This window comes from Bos grunniens, chromosome 18, assembly GCF_055505025.1.
Source record: "Bos grunniens cultivar Pamir isolate PY7600 chromosome 18, Bosgru_T2T1.0, whole genome shotgun sequence".
NCBI lineage: Eukaryota > Metazoa > Chordata > Mammalia > Artiodactyla > Bovidae > Bos > Bos grunniens.
The window spans coordinates 53,164,326-53,177,050 of NC_141182.1; the positions used below are offsets into that span (position 1 = coordinate 53,164,326).

General features: G+C 43.3%; 1 protein-coding gene and 1 pseudogene across 1 annotated transcript in view; one reads left to right on the forward strand and one right to left on the reverse strand.

Annotated features, from left to right (window-relative positions):
* EXOC3L2 (exocyst complex component 3 like 2) overlaps window positions 1-12,725 on the reverse strand; it is a 38,831-nt gene that overhangs the window by 2,032 nt on the left and 24,074 nt on the right. The window lies entirely within an intron of this gene.
* On the forward strand, window positions 812-1,517 carry LOC147354045 (retinoblastoma-like protein 1 pseudogene; annotated as a pseudogene).

The window sequence follows — 12,725 nt, forward strand, 5'->3', positions numbered from 1 at the left end:
AGGAAAGCTATGACAAACCTAGACAGCATATTAAAAAGCGGAGATATTACTTTGCTGACAAAGGTTCATCTAGTCAAAGCTATGGTTTTTCCAGTAGTCATGTATGGATATGAGCGTTGGACTATACAGAAAGCTGAGTGCCTAAGAATTGATGCTTTTGAACTGTGGTGTTGGAGAAGACTCTTGGGAGTCCCTTGGACTGCAAGGAGATCAAACCAGTCAGTCCTAAAGGAAATCAATCCTCTGGAAAGACTGATGCTGAAGCTTGAAACTCCAGTACTTTGGCCACCTGATGCGGAGAACTGACTCATTGGGAAAGGCCCTGATTTGGGGAAAAATTGAAGGCAGGAGGAGAAGGGGATGACAGAGAATGAGATGATTGGATGGTATCACTGATTTGAGGGACATGAGTTTGAGCAAGCTCTGGGAGTTGGTGATGGACAGGGAAGCCTGGCATGCTGTAGTCCATGGGGTCACAAAAAGTTGGACACGACTGAGTGACTGAACTGAAGTGATCAGATCAGATCAGTCGCTCAGTTGTGTCCGACTCTTTGGGACCCCATGAATCACAGCACGCCAGGCCTCCCTGTCCATCACCAACTCCCCGAGTTCACTCAGACTCACGTCCATCGAGTCAGTGATGCCATCCAGCCATCTCATCCTCTGTCGTCCCCTTCTCCTCTTGTCCCCAATCCCTCCCAGCATCAGAGTCTTTTCCAATGAGTCAACTCTTCGCATGAGGTGGCCAAAGTACTGGAGTTTCAGCTTTAGCATCATTCCTTCCAAAACTAAGCCATGCCCGTGGGGCAGCCCAAGATGGGCGGGTCATGGTGGAGAGATCTGACAGAATGTGGTCCGCTGGAGAAGGGAATGGCAAACCACTTCAGTATTATTGCTTTGAGAACCCCATGAACAGTATGAACTGAAGTGATAGAGGTAATGATCTGCTCAGAAGAGGGACTCTCCAGGGACATGGTGAAACACCTGAACAGCATCGAAGAACAGATTTTAGAGAATTTAGTATGGAGTCATGATTCTGCACTGTGGGAGGCTCTCCATGCTTCTGCAAAGTTCCTACCTGTGAAGAAGTTATATTCCCAAATAATTTTGAAACAGGAGGTAGGGACATCTTTCCCATGATGCCAGTGTCTCCTGGGTCAAAGAAATGGATGACCTTGTCATCCAAGGGTCAAAGAAATTTGGACTGACAGTGGAAGTCTTCAAAAGGGTAGGGAGCTGTTGTCTCCAGTTTCTGTCCATGAACGCTACAGTTCTCCTACGGCTGGGAGTGCTAAGAGACTTTGTGGGGAAGACTCCCCCCAAAGGAAACGCATAAGGACAGGATCATAACAGAGGGAACAAAATAGAAATTTGTTCCTTCTTTAAGCATTACCGCTGAAAATATGTCAGTTTCACCCAGACAGAGTCTTCTGTTAATGGCCAGAGACATAGAATAGGGACTGCTGCTACGTCGCTTCAGTCGTGTCCAGCTCTATGCGACCCCATAGACGGCAGCCCACTAGGCTCCCCTGTCCCTGGGATTCTCCAGGCAAGAACACTGGAGTGGGTTGCCATTTCCTTCTCCAATTAGAATAGGGACAACAGGACATAAAATTACAGTCCCATTGCATACAATCCAGCAAATGATGCTGGATCGATCACACTGATATCCGTTTCCATGGATGGGTCAGTCCTTACGCCAAAGAGTGCTCTGCTGTCTAAATTCAGTGCAGCGCTTCTAAGAGTTTGAAAGGTATCAACAACGTGATAAGGCAAGGTGAGCAGAGAACCAAGAAATGGGCAATAGGGACTTCCCTGGTGGTCGGCAGTTAAGACTCTGTGTCTCCAATGCAGGGGACACAGTTTCCATCCCTGGTTGGAAAACTAAGGTCTTACGTGCCTTGGCCAAAAAATATAAAAGCAAGCAATAGCTATCGATGGTGTTGTAGAATCACCAACCATCAAGAAAATGATGATGTGTTACTTAAATAACTACAGGATGTTGTCAGTGAAAGAGCAGATCATTAGCCCCTCCCCATTTCTATGATAAAAGCACTTTCAGGATGTTTTACAGAAAGTTGGGGCTCTGTTTTGCAAAACATTCAGCCCTTGTAAGTAGTAAATATCACTGAGTTACAAGAAAACTTGCATCAAAATTAAGCGGGATTTTTTAAAACATTTGTCCAAAATGTAGTTGCAGATATATTTGAGTTGGATTGCAAACAAATGTTTTAAGTACCTTCTAAACATGTTAATAGTCATAGTTTTTCTTTTCTTTTTTTTTTTTTTTTGGCCACACCACGTGGCCTGAAGGGATGGATCTTAGTTCCCTGATAAGGGATCAAACTCTTGGCTCCTGCAGTGGAAGCAGGAAGTCTTAACTCCTGGACCACCAGGGAAGTCCCAAAGTTTTTAACATATTTGTTCTTTGGGTTTTTCTGATGAAGTAAGGAGAAACTTCATCATTTTACAGCCCACTTTTTAAAATAATCAAATGTCTTCTCCTTCTAGGCTTCATACTATGAGGGTGAATAATCTGTTTTTGGCAAGTATGCTTTGAGAGGCTTATGTTCCCAGTTTAATGTTGGGCAGGAGTCGGGTCCCATAGCATCTAGGGTAGAGGAGATGCACCAGCCTGTCTTTGACCCAGCGTGGTAACTGTACATTCAGGTGCCAGGACCATTCTGGGCTGTCCAGACTCTTCTCATGCCCTTCCTCTCCTCGAATAGAGGTAGATTTATACCTGAACCCCCTCACAATCTCCACGACTTACTTTCCAACCCTAAGCCCTCTTAGCCTGGTGTCACAACCTAGCAAGAGAGATACTTGCTCCTTTTTAAAATTACTATCATTTTGTTTTCTAAGCCATTAACTTAATTATATATGATTATATTATGTCATATAATTCTCAAAATAGGAAGCTGCTTCTCAAGCCAATAGAGTAAAATACAGAAAGGAGTTGTTAGAAACTGAATTTCCTATTAGTGAGATAATACCATGATAATAGGGGAGATGTTCTTTCTGAGGTCTTAATAGGAATGTTCATTCTCAGTGTCTTAATTGATCCCCTAAGAATAGTTGCCGGAGAAGGCACTGGCGACCCATTCCAGTACTCTTGCCTGGAAAATCCATGGGCAGAGGAGCCTGGTAGGCTGCAGTCCATGGGGTTGCTGAGGGTCGGACACGACTGAGCGACTTCATTTTCACTTTTCACTTTTCACTTTCATGCATTGGAGAAGGAAATGGCAACCCACTCCAGTGTTCTTGCCTGGAGAATCCCAGACATGGGAGCCTAATGGGCTGCTGTCTATGGGGTCGCACAGAGTTGGACATGACTGAAGCGACTTAGCAGCAGCAGCAGCAAGAATAGTTGAAACCTTTTCCAAAACCACAGTAATATCACCTCATACCTTTTAATTATACTATATACATCAATGAAACATCTGCATAGTACTCCCCTCTCTTTGTTCTCAGCTTCATTGCTACTTTGTAAGTTTCCCATTAGGGTTTTTATAAAGCAATTCTCTTTTTTTCAAACTTTAAACTTTTATCTTGTATTAGGTTATAGCTGATTAATGGATTTCCCTGGTGGCTCAGACAGTAAAGAATCTGCCTGCAATGCAGGAGCCCCAGGTTCGATCCCTGGGTCAGGAAGATCCTGTGGAAAAGGGAATGGGATCCCACTCCCGTATTCTTGCCTGGAAAATTTCGTGGACAGAGGAGCCTGGTGGGCTACAGTCCATGGTGTTGCAGTCAGACACAGCTGAGCAACTAACACACACGCACACACATAGCTGATTAACAATGTTGTGATAATTTCAGGTGAATAGCAAGGAACTCAGCCATACGTACACATGTATTCATTCTCCCCCAAACCCCGCTCCCATCCAGACTGGCATATTACATTGAGTAGAGTTTCATGTTACATGTGTGTTCAATAGTCCTTGTTGGTTATGCATTTTGAACATAGCAGAGTATATGACCTTCCCAAACCCCCTATTCTTTTTTTTTCTTTACTTATTTATTTGGCTGCACTGGTGGCTGTGTGAGGCTTTCTCTAGCTGCAGTGTGCTGCTTCTCATTGTGTTGGCTTCTCTTGTGGAGAAGCCCCCACAGGCTGTAGGTGTGGGGGCTTCAGTAGTTACGGTTCCTGGGCTCTAGAGCACAGGCTCAACAGTTGCGATGCATGGGCTTAGCTGCCCTGCAGCAGTGTGCAATCTTCCTGGACGAGGGATTGAACCTGTGTCTCCTGAATTAGCAGGCAGATTCTTAACCGCTGGACCACCAGGGAAGTCCCCCATTAGGGTGTGATCCCTGGGCCCCTTAAGGATGTTTTCCAGGGCTAGGGGTGCAGCTTTCCAAAGAATCAATGGTTCAGTATTCACGTTTTCTAGTGTGTTTCCAGGATCTAGAATGACATGGATAAGCAGGTCTTAATTTTGACAAAATGTTATCAAATTTACCGAGTCACCAGGGAAACCCTATGTATGTTTATTAAATTGCAAACCTTATTTTCTTAATGCAGAGTATTTAACTCTAACCCTGGCTAATTTGAATTAGTCTAAGATTTGGCTGTGAATTAGTAATTACGACAGGAAATTTATTGTTAAATTTTAAGAAGAAAAGTGACATTTTACTTTTCTGGAAATTACATCCTCATTTTTTGTGTAGTGTCTATCTGTTTTATAAGTCAAATAACATTAAGTCATCTTGAATTCATATAAATATATATTATACTTTTATTGTATCAGTTCAGTTCAGTCGCTCAGTAGTGTCTGACTCTTTGGGACCCCATGGACTGCAACATACACCAGGCTTCCCTGTCCATCACCAACTCCCAGAGCTTGCTCAAACTCATGTCCATCAAATTGGTGATGCCATCCAACCATCTCATCCTCTGTCATCCCCTTCTCCTACCTTCAATCCTCCTCAGCTTCAGGGTCTTTCCTGAAGAATGAGTCAGTTTTTCTCATCAGGTGGCCAAAGTATTTGAGTTTCAACATCAGTCCTTCCAATGAATATTCAGGGTTGATTTCCTTTAGGACTGACTGGTTTGATCTCCTTGCTGTCCAAGGGACTCTCAAGATTGAATCTTCTCAAGCACCACAGTTGCTGCTAAGTCACTTCAGTCGTGTCCGACTCTGTGCGACCCCATAGACGGCAGCCCACCAGGCTCCCCCATCCCTGGGATTCTCCAGGTAAGAACACTGGAGTGGGTTGCCATTTCCTTCTCCAATGCATGAAAGTGAAAAGTGAAAGTGAAGTCGCTCAGTCGTGTCTGACCCTCAGCGACCCCATGGACTGCAGCCTACCAGGCTCCTCCGCCCATGGGATTTTCCAGGCAAAAGTACTAGAGTGGGGTGCCATTGCCTTCTCCGCCAGCACCACAGTTCAAAAGCATCAAATCTTCAGCACTCAGCTTTCTTTATGGCCCAACACTCACATCCATACATGACTACTGGAAAAACCATAGCTTTGACTAGACAGACCTTTGTCGGTAAAGTTACTATATATATATATATATAAAATCAGTTCAATTCAGTCACTCAGTCATGTCCAACTCTTTGCAACCCCATGAATCACAGCACGCCAGGCCTCCCTGTCCATCACCAACTCCTGGAGTTCACTCAGACTCACGTCCATGGAGTCAGTTATGCCATCCAGCCATCTCATCCTCTGTCGTCCCCTTCTCCTCCTGCCCCCAATCCCTCCCAGCATCAGAGTCTTTTCCAGTGAGTCAACTCTTCACATGAGGTGGCCAAAGTACTGGAGTTTCAGCTTTAGCATCATTCCTTCCAAAGAAATCCCAGGGCTGATCTCCTTCAGAATGGACTGGTTGGATCTCCTTGCAGTCCAAGGGACTCTCAAGAGTCTTCTCCAACACCACAGTTCAAAAGCATCAATTCTTCGGCGCTCAGCCTTCTTCACAGTCCAACTCTCACATCCATACATGACTACTGGAAAAACCATAGCCTTGACCAGACGGACCTTTGTTGGCAAAGTAATGTCTCTGCTTTTGAATATGCTATCTAGGTTGGTCATAACTTTCCTTCCAAGGAGTAAGCATCTTTTAATTTCATGGCTGCAGTCACCATCTGCAGTGATTTGGGAGCCCCAAAAATAAAGTCTGACACTGTTTCCACTGTTTCCCCATCTATTTCCCATGAAGTGATGAGACTGGATGCCATGATCTTCGTTTTCTGAATGTTGAGCTTTAAGTCAACTTTTTCACTCTCCACTTTCACTTTCATCAAGAGGCTTTTTAGTTCCTCTTCACTTTCTGCCATAAGGGTGGTGTCATCTGCATATCTGAGGTTATTGATATTTCTCCCGGCAGTCTTGATTCCAGCTTGTGTTTCTTCCAGTCCAGCGTTTCTCATGATGTACTCTGCATATAAGTTAAATAAGCAGGGTGACAATATACAGCCTTGACGTACTCCTTTTCCTATTTAGAACCAGTCTGTTGTTCCATGCATGGCACACCAAATGACTTGTGGGATCTTAATTCCCAGACCAAGGATCAAACCCAGGTCCACAGCAGTGAAATTGCTGAGTCCTAACTGTTAGACCACCACAGAATTTCCAAATCTTTGTATATATTTTTATGTAGCTATAACTGTTGTGTCATTTTCATTGTCGTTATTAATATGCAAAATGTAAATGAGCATTTGCACATGTCTTTATAAGAAACTCTGGATGTATTTTATCAGATTTCAAGACTGGATAGCAATGCACATAAAATAGTTAACAAAACATTGGAGTGTTGAGATTATTGAAAAAGAAGATGATGCTATAAGCAAAGTAAAACTGTGACAATCTCAGAGAAAATATTTACAACTTTTGCCACACAAAATGTTTACCTCTTTATAAGGAAAAGACTAAAAGCCCAATGTTTTAAAATGTGCAGAAGAAATAGATCACAAAGAAACAAATATGAGCCATCATTAACTACATGAAAAGATATTTAACTTCACTCATATAATAAGAGCAACTCCAATGAAAAGTACCCTGAAGTGGCGTCTTCACCTATAAAATTGGCAAAAATTTGCTGGTGGACATGCAAAATGATACAAACTTCATGGGGAGAAATCTGATGATAGCTAACTAGCTGAACAACATGTCTTTACTCTCAGACCTAGCAATGCCACTCCCAGGAATATACCTTGCAGACCCATCTCCACAGAAAGAGCAAGCCATCACCTTGGGGTCAAGCTTGAAAACCTTCAAAGAACAGAAACAGGTATCACAGGCTGGGCCATTCTTAATTTTATATTTTGAAAAATTTTAAGCCTATTTAAATTACAAGACTAGTTTCTTTGTTTGCTGCTTCATCTAGATTCACTGCTCATTAATGTTTGTTTAACTTGCTTTTATTTCTCTCCGTGCATATGTGATGATGATGGTCGTGGTGTTGTTGTTAATGAATGGGCCATTTGAAAGTACTTTGAGACCTTATGATTCTTTACCCCTAAATGCTCTAGCAGGTAACTCCCAAGAACAAAGACATCGTTCTAATAACAACAATTCAGTGACTGAATTCAGGAAGCTTCTAATTGACATACACTATTTTTTAAACAATAATTTTATTTATTTTTGGCCGAGCTGGGTCTTTGTTGCTTGTTGGGCTTTTCTCTACTTGGAGAGAGCGGGGGCTACTCTCTAGTTTCGGTGGCTCCTCCTGTTGCGGAGCATGGTCTCTAGGACGTTAGCAGTTGCAGCTCCCAGGCTTAGTTGCCTCGAGGAATGTGGGAGCATCCTGGACCAGGGATGTGACCCGTGTCCCTGGATTGGCAGGCGATTCTTAACCACTGGACCACCAGGGAAGCCATATATATATATATATATTTCTTTTGAATAAATACCCAAGAGGATTCTGAATCACAGGGTAAATGTATATTCAACTTGACAAGAAAGTGCCAATCTGTTTTTCAAAGTGGGCGTACTATTGGGTTGGCCAAAAAATTCATTTGGGTTTTTCCGTTACATCTTAAGGAAAAATCCAAACGAATTTATTGGCCAACCCAATATTTTGGACTCCCTTCAACACTATGTGAGAGTTCTAGCTGCTGCATATTTTTCTAGTGTTTGGTATTATCAGTCTTTTAAAATTTTAGCCTTTCTAGATGTATAGTCGTATCTCTTCGTGGCATTAATTTGAAAATCCCTGGTGATTGTAGATGCTGACTGTCTTGATATGTTTGTTGGCCTTTAATATATCTTCTTTTGGGAAGTGTTCATGTCTTTTGCCCATTTTAAAGTTGGAAATGAAAATTTTTTTCATTATTAAGTTGTAAAGATACTTTATATATTCTGATTTCAACCAATTTGGTGGAAAACATATTATACATATTTTCTCCCAGGTTGTGGCTTACAGTTTCATTTTCTTAATTTTGTCTTTTGAAGGACAGAAGTTTTAAGTTTTGTTAAGTCCCACTGATCTTTTTTTTTTTTTTCCTTTTATGGTTAGTGCTTCTAGTGTCTTGTCTAAAAAACCTTGCCTACCCCAAGTTTATGAACATTTTCTCCAATTCTTTTTTTGAAATTTTATAGTTTTAGAGTTTATATGCTAGGTCTATGATTATATGTTAGGTCTGTGATTCATTTGAGGTAATTTTTGTGTGCACTGTGAACTGGGTTCAGTTTTATTCATGCAAATATCCAGTTGTTTCAGGATCATTTATTGAAAAGACTTTCCTCCCCTTGCATTATACTCCATGTTCATAGAAAACCAACTTTGGGTCTATTTGGCAGTATTGTGTTTGTATGATATGTATCCTTATTCCAGTACCACACTGTCTTTTTTAAAGTGTTTACTCGTTTATATGCGGCTGCACTGGGCCTTTGGTACTGTGCACAGGCCTTCTCCAATTGCAGCAAGCAGGTCCTACTCTAGTTGAGATGTAAGGGCTCCACACTGCCGTCGTTTCTTTTGCCGCAGAGCACAGGCTCTAGGCGCTAAGGCTTCCTTAGTTTCGGCACGTGCATTGGCTGCGTAGTTGTGGCGCGGGGATTCGTTGTCCCTCGGCATGGGGGCTCTTCCCGGACCAGGGATCAAACCCATGTCCCCTGTATTGGCAGACAGATTCTTTGACACTGAGCCACCAGAGAAGCTCCAGTACCACACTGTCTTGATTACTGTAGCTTTAAAACAATTATTGAAGTATAGGTGATATACAGTGTTATAAATACGTATTCTTCCTCATATTCTTCTCCATTATGGTTTATCACAGGGTATTGAAAGTAGTTCCTGGTGTCACAGGTTGTTGTTTAACCATCCTACGTATATACTAGTTTGTATCTGCTAATCCCGAACTCCCGACCCTTCCCTCCTGCACCCCTCCTCCCCTTCGGCAACCACGCGCCTGTTCTCTATGTCTGTGAGCCTGTTTCTGTTTCACAGATCTCTTCATTTGTGTCATATTTTAGATTCCACATGTAAGTGATGTCCTGTCACTCTGACTGACTTTGCTTAGTGTGACAATCTAGGCCCATGCATGTTGCTGCGGATGGCATTAGTCCATTCTTTTCTGTGGCTGAGTAATAGTCCATTCTGCATATATGCTGCATCTTCTTTATCCATTCATCTGTTGATGGGTATTTAGCTTGTTTCCATGTTTTGACTGCTGTAAATAGTGCTGCTGTGAACATAGGAGTACCTGTATCTTTTCAAATTATAATTTCTTAAAGCAGTGTTTTGTTTTGTTTTTTTTTACATCCCACCTCTGGATCCCTGATGTGAGAGGTTGGGCCAGCTGTGTTGCAGCAGCAATCTGTTGTGCCCTGAGAGTGCCCTGGTGGGGCATGGTGGTGGTGGTTTGGTTGCTAAGTTGTGTCCGACTCTTGCGAGTTCATGGACTGTAGCCTGCTGGGCTCCTCTGACCATGGAGTTCTCCAGGCAAGAATACTGGAGTGGGTTGCCATTTCCTTCTCCATTACAGCAGTGCTTTTTTAGTTTTCAGTGAAAATTTACTCCTAATTTCACTCCCCGGCGAAATTTACTCCTAATTATTATTTTGTATGCTTTTGTAAATGGAATTATCTCTTAATTTCTCTTTTAGACTGTTTATTGCTAGCGTATAGAAATACAACTGGTTTGTGTGTGATGATTTTATATCCTACACACTGCTGAATTCATTTTTAGTTCTAATTTTTTTTATTCTTTAGGAGTTTCTACTTATAAGATCATGCTATTGCAAACAGATTTTATTTCTTCATTTCCAGTTATTTCTTTTTCTTGCCTTTTTCTAGAAGCTGGAACTCTAGTACTATGTTGAATAGAAATGGTGAAAGCAAATATTCTCGGTTTGATTCTGATCTTAGGGAGTTTCAAAAAGATTGGAAGTTTTCAGTCTTTCCCCATTGCATGTAATATTACTTATTTTTTAATATATTGCCTTTATCATGTTGAAGAATTTCCCTCATATTCCTAGTTTATTTATTGCTTTTTGTCATAAAAGGTATCAGTTCATGTCTAATTCTTTTTCATATCCCCATGAACATGAATGCAAAAATAATAAAATATTAGGAAAGCAAAGCAAGCAATACATAATAATAATACATCATGATCAAGTGGGTTTAACCTTAAAAATTCAAGATTGTTTGAACAATCAATCACCAATCTAAGTAATCCATCTTCCATTAATACAATAAAGAAGAAAATAGTTTAATTACCCTAAAAGATACAGGAAGAACATCAAGCAAACTTTATTTTTCATACAAAAACTCTCATCATGCTGGGAATAGAAGGGATCTTCTTCCTTCTAATATGGAGCATCTATGAAAAGCCTACAGTTAACATGATATTTGGGCTTCCCTGATTACTCAGCAATAAAGAATCCACCTGCCAATGCAGGAGAATCGGGTTCCATCCCTGGGTTGGGAGGATCTCCTGGAGAAGGAAGTGGCAACCCACTCCAGTATTCTTGCCTGGGAAATCCCGTGGACAGAGGAGCCTGGTGGGCTACAGTCCATGGGGTCGCAAAGAGTCAGACATGACTTATCGACTAAACAACAACAACAACATGATACTTAATAATGAAAGACTAAACGCTTCCCTTCTGAGCTTGGGACTAAGATGAGAGTGTCAAACTCCAGTCTTTTATTCGTTATGTTGTATTCCCCTGGGGACTGTACCTACTGGACCCAATTTAACCAGTCACCTATTGACTGTTTTCCATCGTCGCCACTTTGAACAGCGTAGCAGTGTCTGTCTTGCACCCGCGAGTACTGCAAAGGGACACATTCCTAGAAGTGGGGTTTCTGCGTTCAAGGGTATCAGCATTTTAAATTTCCCTTTGAAAACCATTCCATTTAAATTTCCCTTTGAAAACCAAACATTACAAAGTTCTTTAGGCAAGACTACAAGAAAATTTGGGGGAATCTATTGATTCCATTTTCTTCCTGGGGCCCTCTGGGGTATTATGAACTGCCAGATGATATCTGTGGTCCAGTGGAGGGTTGGATCTCAGAGCAGGTGCCTCTTCCTCCAGGAAGCCTTCCTGATTCCCAGACAAAGTCAGGGAAACTTTGAACTTCCCCTAGACAGCTCCCCAACTCTAGCCTTGACCACTTTGGATGACAGACACGTCTCCCCCCTGGAATGTCAGTTCCATCAGGGCAGGGCCAAGGCTGTTGAGGTCACTACAGTGTCCCCAGCATCACCCTGTACAAGGTTGGGTGTACAAGATGAACTCAGTGGATGAATGGATAGAATGAGTGATTTTATAGCGACAAAAAGAGAGGGGACCCAAGATGGGGACAGGACTCAGCTTCCAGGGGCTCAGAGAGGTGGTAGGGAGGCTTAGAGTGAGAGATGGCGACTTGAGGATTGGAAGGGGGCTTCCAGAAGGAAACAAGGTCTCGAAGAGAGAGATAGTCAGAGAGGGGTGGCATCTCAGGAAGAGGCATGGGGACTCAGTGGTGACTGGGGATTAGAGAGAGCAGTTAAGGCTGGCAAGGATGACGGGTGCTCTGATGGGGGTGGAGGTTACAGAAGACCTGGGAACTGAGGCCCCTAGGCAGGGTGGGAGTTCCATAGGTTCCCACCTTCATCCTCCTCCTCTTGCAGACAGCGACAACCAGGCTTGCCTCCTCCAGCTTGACCACCTGCTCGGTTACGGAGGGCTTGGGAGGGGCTCAAGGGCTTTGCTAGGTCAGCACTGGACACCACTGGTCTCTCCCCCAGACCTCAGGGGCCTCTTTCACACTGTCTGGGCGCTTTGATGGGGCTGCCTTAGACACAGGGCTCAGTGGAAAATGACCAGGCCTCGGTGGGCAGCTCATCAGAAAGGCATTGGGCAGAAAAGAAGGGTCCCCACCCACTCTGGGTGGGGCTGGAGGGGCGGGTGTGGGAAGCCCCAGGGTGGGGGTGGCTACTGACCCCGGGCCCTCTCCTTTCCCAGAATTTCCTGCCCTGGTGCCTTTATGGTCCTGGCTGCAATTTCAAGTTTTGATGAAGCCGAATGATCCTGGTCCCAACTGAACCAAGCCCAGTCCGAGAGGAGGGCATGGCCCCCTGGAGGCCGCCTGCCTCCCTTTCTCTCATCTGGACTGTGGCCATGGCCCATATGGACAGTCCCCTCCCCAGCTGGCATTATCTCTTCTCCCCTTCCCAGGAAGGCGCTGCTCAGCCACTTCCTGGCTGTGTGACCAGAGTGTCCATCAGAGCCTTGGGGACCTCATCAGTGCACCAGGAACAATAACACCATCCATCTCCCAGGGGTTGA